This window comes from Peromyscus maniculatus, chromosome 1, assembly GCF_049852395.1.
Source record: "Peromyscus maniculatus bairdii isolate BWxNUB_F1_BW_parent chromosome 1, HU_Pman_BW_mat_3.1, whole genome shotgun sequence".
Taxonomy (NCBI): domain Eukaryota; kingdom Metazoa; phylum Chordata; class Mammalia; order Rodentia; family Cricetidae; genus Peromyscus; species Peromyscus maniculatus.
Window position 1 is genome coordinate 192,587,934 of NC_134852.1, and position 18,192 is coordinate 192,606,125.

An 18,192-nucleotide genomic window follows, 5' to 3' on the forward strand; every position below is an offset into this window, starting at 1 on the left:
TCACAAAATACATGCTACAGAAGCCTAGGCATGTGTCAACGCATGAATGAATGAGGTGCCAAGTCCAAAATGAAGCAGTATTTTGCTACAAAGAAGAATTATGTCCTTTGCAGGAAAACAAAACTAGAGACCATATTAAGTGAAATAAACCAGATTCCACAAAAAAAAATGTTTTGTTTCATATGTAGAATTTAGTTCAATTTTGTTTAAAGAAAAGGTGTAAAAGTACAAATAGAGGAGTTAACGAACCAGGGATAAGGGGCAAGAAAGAATGGGAGGAGCAGTAAATAAGACCCAAGGACATGATGTCACAAAAAATGCCACAAGTGTGAGGGTTACTGTGAACAGTCAACTTGACGGAACTGAGAACCACAGGCCTCCGGGCAGGCCTGTGAGGCGTTATGTCAATGATGTCACTTGGAGTAAGAAGCCCTGCGTGCTGTGGATGACATCATCCCTAGACTGTGTCGTCCTCCCTGACCGTATAAAATAGAGAAAGCCGATTAACATAAGCATCAGTTCTCTCTGCTCTGAAGTGAAGGCTTTTTTAAAAGATAATACAGATATTATATCGGATGTAGACCTCAAATGTTTATTCCACATAACAAACTTCTGATACTTGCACTGGGGAGATGGTCAGTCAGTGAGGAACTTGTCCCCTAACACAGGAACTGAAGTGTGGCTCCCCATCGCACACAAAACACCAGGTGCCCGTAATGCTGGGGACAGGAGGCTCCCTGGGTCAGTGTGAAACCCTGTCTCAAAAACAGGGTAAAGAAGTGACTGGCAGAGGTATCTTGTGTTGACCTCTGGACTCCTCATATATGCTCATACATACATACATACATACACACACACACACACACACACCCTCTGATACTTAATAGTTAAAATTTACTTTTAAGCCATGCTCTAAAACATGATTTGGTTGAACAAATGATGGCACATCAAAATCTCCAATAAGCCCCCTCCGAGTCCAGGCACCTTTGGGTAAAAGCCAACAAGAATAAATGATTCCACCTAGTGGCAAAACCCATCAACTACAAGTGGTCATTCATTTCCTTGTGGTTGCAGGAACCTAAAGTCTCAGCTTGGGTGGGCGGGTCAGAGGCAAGCCACCATCCGACACCTGGAGCTCCAGGCCTAACCATACTTGGGCAAAGCACCTCAGCATCAACACACACATTCCACCAAAGAACAAGCTGTGAAGAAGTAGCCACAGCTCAGAATGCTGATCCAGATAATCAACGGTCCTGTGACAAAGAATGAATAATCTGCTAAAAAGCAAAAGTCACACTCATGCTTCCAGCTGAAACAGGATCAAATAACCAAACACGAGCTATGGACTATGAAGGAAAGGTCCAGATGTGGACAGTCTGGGGACACACAGCTAGAGAAACTGAACTTGTAGAAATGAAGATCAGGCGCAGATACTATCAGAGAGGGAGCCTCAGTTAAGCTCTCACCCAGCACACCCCAGCTTCTCTTCAGCACCATGGTGCTTTTGTCTCCATGGTTCCTCTTTGTCTCCAACGTAAGACAAGACTATAAACTGGAAGGGAAGGACTACATCCCTCAGTACTGAGTATGCAGTCGTGGGCTTTGTCTTTGTCCCTACTCAGCCAGGAGGACCTACCTGTAGGGTCTTTTCCTTCAAGTAGACAAGACTCTCTTCTACTCTACTCCAGTTGCTGAAAAGGGAGCTGGCTGCCCCAACAAAATATCAGCTATGCTCAATCTTTGAAATCAAATCTGGGATTGGCTTCATGTACGGGCAGCTATTTCCAATAAAAAGAGCAGACAGCTCACAAAGCCCCAGAATAATGCCCAGCCTTATTTCTCTGTACTTGCTTATCCCCGGCCTGAGAGGCATATCTCTCCACTTTCTCATCGGTACCTCCTCAATTGCTATAATGCCGTTTCTCTTCAACTCTCTGCATTACTGGAGGAAGGCAGCAGGCTCTCCGGAAAGAGGAAGGGACAGACACTGAGCTGCCGACACTTCCCTTCAAGGGGGAAAAACTAGGATGGGTTGACATGAGCTTAGATCTGGAATCCCAAGACTTGGCTGGGGGCTTGGAACACAACAGGCTGATGGTTTCTAGGGAGGGAGCACTAGGAAAATATGTCAAAAAGACCACCCCCTACATCCTCCCATTTCCTCCTGGAGTCCCTCCAACTCAGTTTCCGTTCTAACCAATTATCTGAAATAACCTTCCAAAAGGTCTCCTGTGAACACACTCGGCCAAGTCCAACAGTCTCTGTACTAGTCGGGGCCTCTCAGGTCTACTGACCATAGTTCAGACAGCAAACACGTTCCAACTCTTGAGAGTCACCAAAAACTGACTTGTATTGGGCAATGAGGATCCTCCTGGTAGAACAGGGCTTCTGTAGATCTTCTAGGAGTTCATGGCCACAGGGTCATGAGCCGGCCCCTGCTCCTTTCCAACTTCACACTCATTTCCTTCAGGGTTCATCTGGAGGGTCAGAACATGATGATTCACAGGCCCTCTGGACCATTTCCATAGCTTTCCAACTATGTTGGAAGGAGGCTTCATGAGCCTCCCCAGGCCACTGGGCAGGCACTCACCCACCCACTCTCCACCTGTCATTTCAACCAGGGCAACTGTGCTTTTATCAATTTCATTAACTTCTACTTCCTGAGAGTTCCTTTGATAACGAGTTCTGTGGCTACAAATTAAAGGGTTCATAAGCCTGGAATCTTACCCACCTCTTTACTGGGTACAAAAACTGAGTTGTGGTTTTATTTTGTTTTGTTAAGTCTCCTTTCTATCAACTTCTTTGTTTTAGAGATTTTTATTTTTATTTACCTATAGAAGAGGATGTTGGATTCCCTGGAACTGGAGCTACAGGCAGTTGTGAGCCACCCAACAAAGAATCTGACTTGGGACTTCTGGAGCAAGTGCTCCTAACCACTGAGCCATCTCTCCAGCCCTTCTACATGCTTGCCTCCTATTGCTCATCTACTTCCTCAGGACAGCCTCCACCTTCAGCATGATCAATGCCAGCCCTCCATGGTTACCTAACAAACTGTATCACTTTAGAACCTTCCAATGGTACCCACCCCTCACTGCACAACTCAAAGTCCAGGCAACAGGCCTCAAGGCCTGGCTGGATCCATTTGTCATCCCTCCCTGCTGCCCTGTCTGGGCTGCCTCACAAGAAGCCCACCAGACAGCACTCACTGGGCTCATAGGGTGGCCGATATTCATCTGTTCCATAGTATCTAGTATGAAGCCTGGGGTAGAGCAAGTATCCAGTAATGCTGTTGAGGGAAAATCTGTCCCGTGAGAGGGCCTAAGGGTTCCATTCTCTCTTCGTCCTGGGTATCCCCCTCTACCCCCATCCCTGGAACAGCTGTTCTTCATAATTCTTCATTTTCATTGCCTGTATATCCTCATGCCCACCATTCTGCTCACCCTCGAAGTTCTAGATCATGATCTCACCCTAATAAGCCTCAGATCCATTCCGGCCCACAACTGCCATGTCCTGACTTGAGCAACAAAGAGCTCCTGTATCTGATCCCAACAAAGGCCCCTCCAGGCCCAAAAGTTAGTCAGGCAGCACAGAAAGGAAAGAAATTTACCAGCCAAGTCTACTGGTCTAAAACAGTGCTCCTTGAGCACCTACTATGCACAAAGACAGTGCCTGGCTCTACTGCTGTCTCTAAGACTACCGTAAGATGTAGGACAAGAGGTGTGCCCAGAAGATAAAGTCAGACAGTTCTTCTGGTGACAATCTAGACTAAGTGTAACTAGGGAGAATCGAAGAATGAATAAACATAAAAAAATTTTGATTCATCAGTTGCATAATTTCTAAACTTACCCCAAATGTCACAGTTGTAGAAAACAATGATCTTAACATGCCATGGGATCTGGAAGAACAGTCCAATGACTTTTCCAGTTCTACCTCCTCACATGTGCTCCACACACCCTATGTGTAGCATACGTGGCAAGGTGGTCCACTTCCAAGCCTTCAAGGCCCACCTGCCTAGGGATAGCACTACCCACAGTGGGCTAGGCCTTCCTACATCAATTAGAAATCAAGAAAACGCCCCACAGACATGCTCATAGGCCAATCCAATGGAGGTTATTCCTCATTTGAGGTTCCCTCTGCCCATTGTGTTAAGTTGACAAAACAAACATCAGCAAGATTGCCTACCTGACATGTGTGAAGCCAGAGTATTCTTTTTTACATGTTGAGATTGAGTATTTGTATATAAGATAAACAAGGGATCTAAGATCTACCTGAAATGTATTGGTATTTCATTTCACCTAAAACCAACTATATGTATTTCCAGCATGTTTCCATTTGACTGCAATCCATCCCTTGAGGTCTTTCGTCATGTTAGCAGTCAAGGAGTTTTAGGTTTTAGAGCATTTCAGACGTAAGGCTTTTAAGACCAGGGATGTTCAACCTGTAAGACAATCCTTTTCATGAAAATTAATTTTTCTTAGCTCATATTTGATAGCTAGCATATAATTATGTAATCTTCAGAACTTTCAAGAGAAAATTCCAGCAGATAAACTAAAAACATCACTTACAATCTTGTCTATGAGAACGCCACACAATGCACTCTTCACCAAATTAACAGCAGCAACCTCGAGTGCAGAATTCTAACATTAATCACATCAACTGCTTTTGCTTGTGAGGCCAGGCTACTCCAGCGCAGCTCCTTATGAGGACTCGGGGGACACAGAATGACTTGAAGTTTCCGCCAGACTTCCTAAAGAAGCAACTGCAGCAAATATTTCATTTTTCGAGAGTTACAGGAATTTCCAGGTGACAACACACACAGTCGTCGTCCCCCCTAGACCCTAGCCTTGCCCCCTGCCAATTCCCTGCTCCTCTGCCCGGAGCATTCCAGAGCCCTGAGCTACTTCAAAACCTCTGTGTGCTACTCTGGGCACACAAAGGTTCTTAAACATGCATTGTTAACCAAGACAGGCCCTAAAAGTGAAAACTGGCCCATTTGTGTTTCCCAAATATGGTCGTGTCTACAGAACCCAAACAAAGCTGTCTGACTGTGGCATCCAGTGAATTTGGAGCTCTTCCCTTAGACAATCTAGAGAATTCAAAACACGGCAGATTCCCAAACTCATTAGATGAAAGCAAAGCATCATTACAAAGATTTATAAATACAGAACCTTAAAGTAAGGGCAAGCCCAGGACAGAGATACCTCACTCTTTCTGAAGGGGTCACTATACAATGTGAACCCACTGAGAAGTCACCATGGAAGCATCTTCTGTTCCCTGGGGAGGCAGGGCTGGGCCACAGGTCACAGGCAGGTAAATGAGACTAAACAGTGGGTCCTATGTGAGGCTGAAAAACAAACCTAAGAAAGTCTTTGAACAGGGGCCCGCTGGAGTTCATGAATGGCAGAAGGGTGGGTCTCCCACACAGCAGAGCTGTCTGCTCTCACAGACAGTCCCACACAGCTCCAGCTCACAAGCTATGAAATCCCTGTTCACCACATCCTACATTACACAGACCTTTACAGGGCAGGCACACCAGCTCGGGAATGAGAGAACACTGACTCCATTCACTAAAAAGACTTTGCGTCCTTTGCAAACACATAACCTAAATGCCTCAATTCATAATAGTGGCTTATTCAAAAAGTGCTTGTTTTCCTTAAATTTTCAAATTTTACTGAAACTATACTGACCTACCCTCAAATCAATACAAAACCCTGAAAACATTGTCTTTTCTGAGAAGACCTCTCTTCTTGATGTTTAATAACTGAAGGGGAACACGTACGCACAGGCCCAAAGTCAATAACCCCAAATTCACACTGTTAGGCTGAGGATCATTGGTGTCTAACTGTGTTAACCATTCCTGCTTTGCACTCAGGATTACAGTTAGTTCCTCCTTTCTCTAATCCCTTTTCCCTTTTTATTAATATTGGGCTTAAAAAAAAAACAGATATCAAATCTGCATCCGAGCATCTGATAATATAATGCAAATTCCTGAGGCAGATTTTCTTTTAAGAATAAAATTTCCCAAGGACTCAAGATAGTACCAAGCTGACAATAAATAATTAACCAAAGTTTTTTGTTTTTTTTGGTTTTTCGAGACAGGGTTTCTCTGTGTAGCTTTGCGCCTTTCCTGGAACTCACTTGGTAACCCAGGCTGGCCTCGATTATTTTTTAAATGTATGTTGTCTATCAAACCAGATTACCTGAAATAGCATGGCATTTAATTATCATTAATACTTTAATGCATGAAATTAATATATAAGTACTTATATACAACAAAAACAACATCTAGGTTCCAGGCAGAGTGACTCTGGCTTATTTGGTATCTGAAACCCACTCTGACTTGAGCTTTATGTAGTGCTTGGTAGCTGCTGGAAGCTAGCCAGAGCCAAAAGAAATAAATTTGGACCAAACTTGGCCAGGCTGTTTAAATTAGGAAACCCCTTAATTTGTCTGTTTCATTTTACTGATTTATAAGAAGAGATTAATAATATCTAATTTAACAAGTTGTTCTCAAGGTTATATTTAAAAATACATATTTACATGTTAACTGAGGGGTAACAGAAGTGTTCTAACAGGGAAGGTGCTAGGCTGGCCTTTCTAATGCTCTGTTTATTGTCCAGACAACAGCTGAGGTAGATGTTACTACTATCATCTGCACCCAAAGCCAGGCTTTACCAACTACAGGAGGAATCAAGCACCAGGAATCAGGTTCCCAGCTCTATCTTCCCATGCAAAACCAGGCCATGAGAGACTCCTGTGTAACTGTCCTCTCTGAAGGGCAGGTCTCAAGAAACCAAACCATCACTATGCACACATGGTACACGCATGTACAGTCCCTGCATGCTCACTACTGGACATCTGCATTCCCCAAAGCTGGCTGGACACCAGCCACTTTGCATACGTCACATCTGATCCTCAAATACCTGCTTATGATGGAAAAAACTGAGCCTCAGTAACAATTGCAAGACTCACTGAAGAGTCAAAACGCTGGGGCTGGGCAGATGATGGCTCGGCTGTTAAGAGCACTCGCAGAGGATCCGGGTTCGGGCCTCAGCACTCACATGGTGGCTCACAACCACTCCAGTTCTAGGTTATCCAAAGCCCTCCTCTAACTTCTGTGGGCACCAAGTAGACACTTGGTGCACATAAATTCACATGGTACATATTCAAGCAAAATATTCATGCACATAAAATTTTTACTTCTTTTTGTTTGTCTGGGGTTTTTTGGTTTTTTGTTATTGTTGTTTGTTTTTGATTTTTTGAGACACGGTTTCTCTGTGTAGTCCTGGCTGTCCTGGAACTACTTCTGTAGGCCAAACTGGTCTCAAACTCACAGAGATCCTCCTGCCTCTGAGTACTGGGATTAAAGAGATGCACTACCAACACTCTGAAAAAATTTAAAATATAAAGTAAATAAATTTAAAGTTGTAAAATAGTGTCTACCTAAAGCAAGATGTTCCTCCTACACAAAGACCACTCAGAGCACCCACTGATGGATTACAGCAGGGGATTTTATCCAGCTGTGGCACTGAGCAGTCACCCTTGTCAACCAAGATTAGATACAGGGTCTGACCTCAGAGAGGAGACATTTCAGATGTGAAGACAGAAAAGACTACCAGCCTAGATACAACTCAGAGGCTTCCATCCCCAGTACCCTCTTCCCCTACACACACACACACACACACACAGAGTCACAACTTGCTCTCCTCTCCCTCCCTTATAAGGTAACATGGCCTGCCTTTTCCTAATATGATTTGCTCTGTGAATTAACTTCCATAACAAGCACAGTACCTAGTCCCCCTCACAGATGTTGCTGGCAAGTGTTGCCCGATTTGCAGGTAAACTTGTCTCCTATGCCTTCTGGTCCTAAAAAGCGGTGCCAGAGTTCCCACAGAGGCATCTAATACAGCTCATGGAACAGAACACAGGGAACCATCAGTACAGAATACCACGCAGAAATGATGTCAGGCAGACATCACAAAATGGCCTTGAACACTAGGCAGTGACATTCTGTCAGGCCACTAACCACAAGATGAGCTCCTCAGAAGTTCCCTAATCCAAGATTCGCCCTTGCTGAGAAGCATGCAGGACGCACTATAGCTGTGGGGATCAAGGGGACAGGAGGTCACACTGATGCCTGGTGCTTTTCATGAGGCACATATGAAAATTGCCAAGGGCACAAGCATCCCCTGCCTAGGAGAGAAGCTCCCTGCAATTTGGCTTTGAAAAGCTGCATAGAAACCTTGATTGCAGCAACCACAAGTGACAATTTCTACATTTGTCTTTTTCTGCTTATTTGTAGCAAAAACTGCCATTCAGAAAGAATTTGATCATCTAGGCATACTCCCTGAATCTCATTCTGCTATTGCTGCCCATAGGGAGGCTTTTTCCCCCTGCCCAATTGCCTTGATGGCTGACAAGAAAATTACCAGGAAATAAAAGGTGTTGACGACCCTGCAGAACTCAAAGAAGCACTGTAGAAAAACTGAAAACAGAACACACTCACCAAAACTGAACACAAGGCTAACCGAGTGAGAGGTCTACAATCATTTTTAAGCTAATGAATGTTAAAGGGAATGGTTCTTAAACCCCAAATGATCCAGTCTTCACAACTCACACCTTGTATAAACACAAGAAACTGGACAATGCTGGGTTTGGTGGCACACATCTGTAATCCCAGAATTGGGGGGTGGGGGGTGGGGGGTGGGGAGTAGGGACATCAGAAGTACAAGGGCATTCCTAGTTACATACCAAGTGCCCAACACATCCTTGGGCACATGTGACCCTGTCAGTTTACAAACACGAGGGCCCAAGTTCAGATCCCCAGCACTCACATAAAAGCCAGGTGTGCAGCGCTTGCCTGTAATATCGAGGCTGTCTGTGGAGGCAGACATGGGGAACCCTGAGGCTTGCCCTCTGATGTGTCAAAATAGTGGATGACGTTTTCTCAAAAAAAAAAAAAAAATAAGGCAGGTGAGAGATCTTTCTCAAACATAAGGCGGAGCTGGCCAGAGAAGGCTCAGCATCTAAGAGCAATGGCTGCTCTTTCAGAGGATGAGTTCAGTTCCCAACACCCATGTCAGGCAGCTCACAACTCACAACCCTCTGTAACTCCAGCTCCAGGGCGTTTGACACCTCTGGTCTCCAAAGGCACTTGCAGTCATGTACACATACCCACATGCAGTCAAACACACCTATATATAATCTAAGAATAATAAAAAAATAAGGTGGGGAGAAAATGAAAACACTAGATGTCAGCCTGCCAGCCTTTAGATAGTATGCACGCAATCTAAAGACACACACACACACACACACACACACACACACACACACACTCAAAAGATTCTGGATGAGAAGAACTCTACCTTCTATGGCTAGCTTCAGAAGACAGCAGAGGTGGGAGATCTTCATGAAGAGAACACTGCACTTCTTCACATCAACTCTAACCAGGAGAGAAGAGTCCTAAGTGCTGCTTCCCACTGGCTCCACCGCCACTGCAAATCCCTGTGTCCCCACATGACACACGGGTAAAACAGCACCGAGATCCCTGTTGCAAGGCCCTGGGGCCATTTGTCTGTGCAACACACTGCTAGGCGCACAGGAAGCGCTTCACAAGTGAGACCACGTGGACATGGTTGGTTCCTTTTCTTGTCTCCCTCTGACTCCAAAAGGAGAGGAGAGTTGGAGACGAGTGGGAATTCTGGTTAATGAAATGCTTCTTTAGTCACTGTTTAACTGTAAAGCAACCCACTGGGTCCTGCAGAGAGACAGAAAAACCACTGCCAGGAATGAAGGCTTTTTTGCCTCAGGCAGAGAATATTTAACTCAGACCTGGTGGTGGCTCCACCCAGGACCCACATTTGTACAGGAGTTTTCAGGTTACAAGACAGCAAAGTCCTTGGCCTTCTGTGACAAAGGTTAATCACTGATTTCAGTGGGGGCTGGGAGAAACATCCAGCCACCACAGTCTGTTTTTAGAAAGGTTTCATGTGGCCAAAGCACTCTGAGCATCCTAGAATTTTAGGTTCCCAAAAGTTACTCTCTGAGCTCCATTTGTACAACGAGATGTGAGCACCTCCCCCAGCAAACACACATTAATTAATTGTTTTGTTGTTGTTTTTAAACAAAGAATTTCAAGGCTTATGAATGTAACAAGCCTTAAAGTCCTATCCATGTGCTGAGATAAGAAAATGCACCCTTAGGGTCTGGGGAGAGGGTTCAGTGGGTAGAGCGCTTGCCACTCAGACCTAAGTACCTGAATTTGGATGCTTAGACCCCACATAACTCCAGGTAGGGTAGTATGCATCTGTAATGCCAGCACTCCTACAGGGAGACAGGAGAACACAGACGTGAACAACCAAGACGTTAACTCGCGAGGTGGGAGCTGTTCTCTCATCCTCACATGTGTCGTGGCTCATGTGTTCCCAGAGTCACACACATATACCTACTACACATACACACAGCATATACACACGACTCCCCAGAAGAAAACGCAACATCCAGATACACACTCCCCTGAAATGTGAAACCTCCCACCCTGCCAAGCACTTTCCACAGAGCAAGGGGGGGCCAAGCCAGCAACATGGACTAGATGGGATACATGTCTGCGGACTCCGTAACGACAGGGACCTGCATCTGAGTGCATCACTGACCGTTCTGAAATCACAAGAGCACTAAAGTTGTTTCATGTCTTCTTCCCCGATAAAAATAAATAAGCACCGAATAAAATAAAAACCACCAACATTTTATTTCATGAGTTCACATATATCTGAACACAAAATCTTATACATAAGTACCAAGTGAATAAATGACTTTTCCCTCTTTGTGAAAAGGTAAAGTTAACATTAACTAAGGTGAATCCATAACCAAATGCCCTTTGGTGCTTCTGATCTGAAATCATTCAAATCACACTTTGCTGCCAATAGTCCCAGATCTTGGGAAGTGGAGGCAGAAAGAACAGGGGTTCAACATCCTCCTCAGCTACACTGAAGCCAGCCTGGGCTACATGAGATCCTGACTACACATGTCACTGTTTAAATTTATAGTATATCTTGTTTATCTGGAATAAATGATCGACAATTTTAACAGAGGGCTTTTGTAAAATCTTAGAGATGTGAGAAAGGGTAAAGGTCCTATATAAAAACCCCCCATTCCCTTTTTGTAAGTATGCAGTGAAATTCCTTCAGAAGAATGTAACTTTAGATCTCTTGTGTTGGAGCCTCAGGAATTGTGGACTTTGGAGACTATATAATAGACATCGCTTGAGAAAACCCAGCTTCAGAAGCCTGTAATTGTGGACCTTCTGCTGAATCAAAACAGTGCAAAACCAAGTTCTTCTATAAATATGTAATAAATATTTATGTAAATTATATAAATATGTAATAAATATAAACATTTAGGGGGAACCTAAAACATACTGAAAGCCCCCACTAAAGGCAGAAATGAAAAAATATTTGAACTCTCAGAGTGGTAATGAAGCGCTCGAAGTCCCCGTCTGCTACAATCACAGCTCCATCGTCTAAGCCAGAAGCTCCAAAGTAGAGAGTCCCACACGATGTGGCCTTGGGTAAACTGAAATCCAGAACAGCGATTAAGTTCACCACTAGGCTTGCCCAACTGTCCCCAGTGGACAAGCAATTAAAATATCCCAAGGACTCCAAAAGGTGCGTGTGTGTGATTTAAAATATATTCCTTCTTCCTTTCTGGTTACCCCAAAACTAAAGAGGAACAGAGGAGGAAGGCTGAGGATGGTGCCCTAGACCCTGATCACGGGGGAGGTGGCTGGGAAGGCCCTTTCCTGGAGCCACCCAGACACAGGCATTTACTTACTTTACAGGAAAAAGTGTCAGAGTCCTTCCAGCGAGGGAAACCCTTCCTTGGCCACTCCACTCAGCAAGCTCATTAAATTCAGAATGAAGCCAGCTGCCGGGAAGGCAAAGGGCACCCCAGCTGGGGCTCTGGAAATTCCTAGCTAAGAAAATAAATAGAGTGCCTGGGTCATGGGAACTCAGATCTCAGGCCTGGAAGGCAACTGTCTGCAAGATAAGGATGTCATCCTAGAATGTGGCCCTTCCATCTAAGGAGCTGAGAAGCAGCAATGTCATCTGGCAAGACACAGGGGATGTGCTGGGGGGTTCCTACTGCTCCCCTCCACCCACTGTCACTAGAGAGGACTAAACAGAGAGGAAGACAAGGTGGCTGGGAATGGGGCAAAGATCAACGTTTACCCTGGCTCAGATAATACTTATGGAAGCAGGGGTGGAGACCAATTATTAAATTATTAAAATTAGAGACTTCTTTACTGACCTGTATTTACTGTTTTTATTGATGTGTATTGGCATGGTGATGAGTTACACAATTTATTTCAAGTATACTATATATTTTGGCCACACTTATAGAGAATTAGATACATATCAAATTATTCGTGAATCGATGTCCTAAGTTTCACTTAAGCCTTATTTCATTTATTTTCCATTAGGACACTATCAAGTTATAGAGCTGGGGGTGTAGTTTAACAGTAGAGGACTTGCACAGGGTCCTGGCTCCATCCCAAAACAAACCAACAAACACCTCCCATTCAGGCTGAGCATAATGACTCACATATAATCTCGGCATTCGGGACAAGAGACAAGAAGATAACATGTTCAAAGACAGCCTGAGCTACATAATGAGATCCTGGCTGGGGGGGGGGGGGGTCGTCATCATTTACGCACAGATATGTCATGTGAAATCTTTTTTTTTTTTTTTGGTTTTTTGAGTCAAAGATAATCAAAGTGACTGTTTCTCTCAAATCCACATATTGATGTTTTTTGTTTCTTAAAGATAATTATAACATCTTAGCCAGGCATGGTGACACAGGCCTTTAATCCCAACACTCAGGAGGCAAAGGCAGGTGGATCTCTGTGAGTTTGAAGCCAGCCTGGTCTACAGAGTGAATTCCAGGACAGCCACGGCTATGTAGAGAGACCCTGTCTCAAGAAAACCAATAAAAAATAAAACAAATAAATAACCAAAAAAACAGTAATATCTTTACAGAAAATATGACCAGACTCAAATTTTCATCTTTGGCTTTGATTTCATCACAAAAAGAATGCCAAAGGGATGTTGTATGTTAAGTATTGGGTTAGGAAGACACTGATAAGGTCATCATCCCCACCAGAACTGGAGAGCGGCTTAACTTTATGCCTATATAAATTATACTGCATAGTTACTGAATTCAGCAGTGCTAATGAGCCCTGCCAAAACACTAGGTCTCTTTCTTCACCTTCCCCTCTAAAGTTAGTCATCCCCTCCACATTTGCTGTGTTATAAATTCACATGTGGCTTAATAATACATGACTTCTCAAACACAAGTTTTCTTATAGACAGTAAAATGTATTTTAAATTGTTACTTAATAAATTACAGAATTCAGAAAAACCGCAGTGACATTTTTTTAAAGTACTATAATTATGCCCTTCCACTAAATTTTTAACTTGCTCCTTAAAAATCAATTTAATTGCTCAAATTAAGGAGGACACAGTATACAATGCCTCGAAGTTTCAAATCTCATTCATATATTTGTAAAATTATGGGCTCAACATCAGTCAGCTTTGCTCTCAGTTTTTCAGCATACATTTGAACTCTCTAGATTTAAAAAAAAACATTTCCAACTAGAAAACAACTTAATCTGCACTTTTTGCCCAAGTTCCACGGGGTGTCTGTTGGGAAACTGCTCACACTGCGGGCTTGAGGAAGACTCCTCTAAAACACTGTAGGGTCTGCTCCCCGACAGCTGGCTGGAGAGCCCTGCGAGGCCCTGCAATCTCCATTCCTGGCAGATGCCCTTTTAAGGCAATACTCGGAGAAACACTGATCAATACAACCAAGTATACACAACCCGAACATTCAATGCCCATGCCCAAACCCGAGCCATCACACAGAGCTAAAGATGTTTAGGCATTTGTTCCATCGATTTAAATAGTATTTATAATTTGTACTGATTGCATCAGGCTTTCATCTAAGCAAGGAAACAGTTTTTCCCTTATTCTCCTGCAAAATGTTCACAGTGAATAAAACAATGTGTGAATGCAGTTCCACTCACAGGGCCTGCCAGTCATGACGGCCGTCCCATCTGCATGTAGCCTGGCACTGGTTACAAATGGGAAATTTAGTAAAAGCACATGCATTTTTTTTTTTATCTCAACATGTCTCAGCTGGATGTTTGGGAAAGCAAATAATTCAAATGGGCCCTAAATGTAAGGCCATTTCACATCATAATCCATAATGGCCAAAACCTTTAAAATGTTGATATAACATAAGAAGCAAATGTTTTTAGTTAGGAGGTGGTGGCGCACGCCTTTAATCCCAGCACTCAGGAGGCAGAGGCAGGCAGATCTCTGTGAGGCCAGCCTGGTCTATAGCGTGAGTTCCAGGATAGTCAAGGCTACACAGAGAAACCCTGTCTGGAAAAACAACAAGAAAGATAAAGGGTTTTGCTTATTTCTAACTCTCCATTTGTATCCTACCATATGATCCTACCATAGTGTAAGGACTAAATTTCACATGACATCAAACTCTTCTCAATCAACTCCTTGAGACCTCCATAAAATGTATTTTGATCACATTCACCCAGCCTCCCATAATTCCTCACAGATCTACCCTACTTTCCTATTCACCCAATTTTGTATCCTCATTTTTTTTTTAAAAAAAATCATTGATTCCACTTTGTGCTGCCCAGATCCTCTTGGATGTGTGGCCATCCTGGAGTACGTAAACCTACCAGGGGCCACCCACACTCTTAAAGAAAACCTACATTTCCTTCCCCACCAGCCATCAAGTACCAACAACTTCTCGGCTGGGGCAGGATTTCATGCCTGCCTCCCCTCTTCACTGCATCAACTCTTAAAATTCCCAGCATCTCCAGTTTTCACTCAATATAGTCCCATCACTCAACAACAATTGAATTTCTTTAGGCAAAGACATTTAAAAATAATAATAAAACACCTAGCACACCTCATGTGATTTTGCTGTAATTTGTTATATTATCTGGCTATGATAATAATGTATGTATAGTTTTGCCTCTTAAATATTTCCCTCTTGCTATGAAAGGTTTGAAGAAAGGTTCTAATGATGCGTATTTTCTTTCTTTTTTAGTTTTCTCATCTTTGGAAATTTCTATGTTTGTTTTTGAGACAATACCTCACTCTGGAGCTAGAACTCACCTGTGTAGACCAGGTTGCCTCAGAAAAACCTAAGACCTTTCCAGAAATACCAATTCACTCCCTGATGAACCTGCCTCTGACAGAGGCTTTTGCAGAGTTCCAAGTGGAATCTCCTCGTACCTCTCTGCAACACAGAATGCTTTTTCTTTGGCGTGGGAGTAGTATAATCTCAAATTCCACTTCTCCCATCTCTTAAACTATCTAAATCTGCTGTATTTGACTTACTGCTAGTGGTGGTGGTGGTGGGGGGGACTCTATTGTTATCTATTGTTATTGAGAGCTCCTTTCTTGTGCTAGGCACATTTCAAAGACCATCTTATTAATCCCGATAACCATTCAATATAGGAACTGTCATCATCAATTTAAAAGAAGAAGTGACTGAATTCTCGGGGACACACCACCCACAAGAAATATATCTGTGAAGTCCTGTCCATCTGGCCTTAATCCAGGAAATCCTTGAGTCCTGGCCCTTGTACTGCATTTCGGGTCCTTCTACTTCCTGCTTGTTTTTAAACTCCATTCGGTGGTATCTGTTTTAATGGTGACTTGGAGAATGTTCTGAACAAACTATTCAACACACTTACATAGTTCCTAAGCATTCTGAGTGGCACTGCTGTGCGCTCTGGGGATCTCACTGTCCTTGACAGGCCAGCCATCTGAGGCTCAGAGGGTGCTTAATGGCAAGTCACTGCTTTTTATTTTCTAAGTCATGTGATACCCTTGGAGAATGACAGTAAACAGAGCTTCTAACATGGCCTGTGAGCAGCTCTGAGTGACCCCTGCCATCCAGGAAATGAAGACTAGTGGAGGCCTCTCTCTTCACATCAGCTGCCTCTGAGGCCCTTTACTGCACAGACTCTAAAACTGGAAATCTGGGGGTCTCCAAATGAAGGCATGAGATGGAAGTATAAACTTGATTGATAGATGGATGGATGGATGGATGGATGGATGGATGGATGGATGGATGGATGATCAAGCTGGGCGGTGGTGGCACACGCCTTTAATCCCAGCACATGGGAGGCAGAGCCAGACGGATCTTCATGAGTTTGAGGCAAGCCTGGTCTACAGAGTGAGATCCAGGAGAGGCACCAAAACTACGCAGAGAAACCCTGTCTCAAAAAAAAAAACAAACAAAGAAAAAGAAAAGAAAGAAATAATCAGGCCAGATGTGGTAGCACATGCCTTTAATCCTAGTACTTGAGATCTCTCTGAGTTCAAGACTAGCCTGGCCTACAGAGTAAATTCTTGGATAGTCAGGGCTACACAAAGAAACCTTATTTCAAAAAGTCAAAAAGAAAGAAAGGGGGAGGGGAGTAATAAAAATCAAGATTTTGGAAAAACGGGAAAATTTTAAAAATCTGTCCAGTTATACCACTGGCATCACCTCCGGATCCCAAGCACCCTGTGAGCCCAGCAGCTTACTCCTGACTCTTGTCACCTCCAGTGGCAGAGACGCTCCCACTTCCGGTAAATACGGAGTTCTTTTGGCTCTGGCAGAGTGCTAGAGTGGGGTTGGTAGTGGGGTTTGGCTGGCAATGGGGTTTGGTCCACCATGAGCCAAAGTCTTTAAGAGAGGCAATGTTCTTGAGGTACTAGCAAGACATCAAGAGTTAATCAAGATTGTGGACTCCTAAGCAGAGTGGCCCAGAATGGTGCCCCATAAGAAATGTTCCCTTTTTAGGGGACACAGCCTTTGACAATTTGGTTCTTTCCCTTTAAAAAGACAAAGCTGCTGCTTGTCATGCTGTCTTCTTTGCTTAGAGGTATACACAATGATTCAGAATATAGGCAGCCGGGCGGCAGTAGCGCATGCCTTTAATTCCAGCACTCAGGATGCAGAAGCAGAGCGAGTTCCAGGGTTACACAGAGAAATCTTGTCAAGGGGAATGGGGAGGGGAAGGAGGAGGGGGAGGGGGAGGAGGGGGAGGAGGAGGAGGGGGAGGAGGAGGAGGAGGAGGGGGAGGAGGAGGAGGAGGAGGGGGAGGAGGAGGAGGAGGAGGAGAAGGGCTATGCTGGGTGTCATGACATACGTCTTTAATCCTAAAACTTGGGAGGGAGAAGCAGGTGGCTGGATCTGTGAGTCTGAAGCCAGCTTTGTCTACACAGTGAGTTCCAAGCCAGGCTACATAGTGAGACCTTGTCTCAGCACCCATTCACCTACCCACGCCCCAAAAAGAATATAGCCCATGAGAAGGCTCATCAGGTAATGAGGTAGAAACTGAAAGTAATAGAGTTGGTGTTATAAATGATTTACTAGTAGGTTTGCTTAGGAGACATTATACCACACAAAGTAGAACTTAGCTAAGGGAGCCCTGCCTCCAGAACACTGCAAAGATGAGTGTGTTAGCCAAGCCCGTTAGAGATAAGCAAAACTTGGATGCAAATGCTTGTTGACCAGGACTGACCAGTCATTAGCCCAATACCCAAAGAACATGGCTCTCAACAGGCAACTCAAGGGACGGCACAGGGCTGCAACCAATGCTAAGTTCTGACTTGCCATACAGCACCCTGTTCTCTTCTTGAGAAGAAGAATTCTGCCAGATGGGCAAGACGGACACCCAGGTAACAACTATTCAAAAAGAACAGCATTGTTGTACTTAAGAAATAACCCTGGCAATATCTTTGCTGTGAGAATATCTCATCTGCCCAAGTGGCCAGATTTTCAGTCTTGGGTCTGTTCAAATTGTTCAAACCAGAGTGTGGGGATATTGTGTTCCCCAATATATTTGCACCCTAATAAATTTATCTTGGGTCAGAGAACAGAACAGCCACTAGACAGACATAGAGGCCAGAAAACGATGGCACATACACCTTTAATCCTAGCCTTCTGGAGGCAGAGATCCATCCGATTCTCTGGTGAGTTCAAAGCCATACTGGAAACAGCCAGGCATGGTGACTCACACCTTTAATCCCAGGAAGTGAAGGCAGAAAGCAGAAAGGTACATAAGGCATGAGGACCAGGAACTAGGTTGGTTAAGCTTTTAGGCTTTT

General features: G+C 44.0%; 1 protein-coding gene across 50 annotated transcripts in view; it reads right to left on the reverse strand.

Moving 5' to 3' along the window:
- The window catches only part of Sorbs1 (sorbin and SH3 domain containing 1), a 238,680-nt gene that overhangs the window by 117,871 nt on the left and 102,617 nt on the right, over positions 1-18,192 (reverse strand). For 2 of the 50 annotated variants that reach the window (XM_076563037.1, XM_076563031.1), the window contains exon 1: positions 11,830-11,927. The exons of 43 other annotated variants lie outside the window; for them this stretch is intronic. The gene's annotated coding sequence lies outside the window, so the exon portion shown is untranslated. Of the gene's footprint in view, positions 1-9,365; positions 9,681-11,829; positions 11,928-18,192 lie in introns of those variants that run through there. 5 more of the 50 variants (XM_076563075.1, XM_076563074.1, XM_076563030.1 and 2 more) reach the window with 4 other exon arrangements.